The sequence below is a fragment of the Rhagoletis pomonella genome, unplaced genomic scaffold (assembly GCF_013731165.1).
Source record: "Rhagoletis pomonella isolate Grant_MI unplaced genomic scaffold, Rhpom_1.0 Rhpom_scaffold_00005, whole genome shotgun sequence".
Lineage (NCBI taxonomy): Eukaryota > Metazoa > Arthropoda > Insecta > Diptera > Tephritidae > Rhagoletis > Rhagoletis pomonella.
In genome coordinates, this window is record NW_023458559.1 from 40,333,128 (window position 1) to 40,333,895 (window position 768).

A 768-nucleotide genomic window follows, 5' to 3' on the forward strand; every position below is an offset into this window, starting at 1 on the left:
ATTTCCCTGTGTTTGTGGTTGTCTTAGTCCTAGCCTCCTTCCCCGTGCTTGTGATTGTTTTCCCTAGTCCTTTCTTTCTGTTTGTGGTTGTCTTTGCCCTAAGCATTTCCCTGTGTTTGTGGTTATCCTAGTCATGTCCTCCTTCCCGTGTTTGTGGGGTTTTTTGCCCTACTAATTTCCCTCTGTTTTTGACTGTCTTTACCTTACCACTTTCCCGCTGGTTGCGATTGTATTTGCCCTAGTCAATTCCCTGTGTTTGTGGTTGTCTTTGTCCTAGCCACCTTCCCGTGTTTGTGATTGTTTTTCCCTCGTCTTTTCTTTCTGTTTGCGAATTTCTTTGCCCTATACATTTCCCTTTGTTTGTTGTTGTCTTTGTCTTAGCCTTCTTCCCCGTGTTTGTAATTGTTTTTCTTAGTATTTTCCTTCTGTTTGTGAATTTCTTTGCCCTAGACATTTCCCCTTGGTTGTGGTTGTTTTTGTCCTAGTCTCCTTCCCCGTGTTTGTGGTTGTTTTCCCTGGTTATTTCCCTCGGATTGTAGTTGTCTTTGCCACATACATTTCCCTTTGTTTGTGGTTATCTTTGGCCTAGCCTCCTCCCCATGTATGTGGGGCGCATGCCGCACAAAAATTCGTACGTTTGATTGAGTTCATAATCAATTTCCAATCCAAAAAATGTTTGCAATTAATTAGATATTTGGGTGTCTTCACATCCGTTTTGGTAGTTTTTGTAAACTGCAGGTTGTTCCGCGATAATTTGGTCAACTGTGA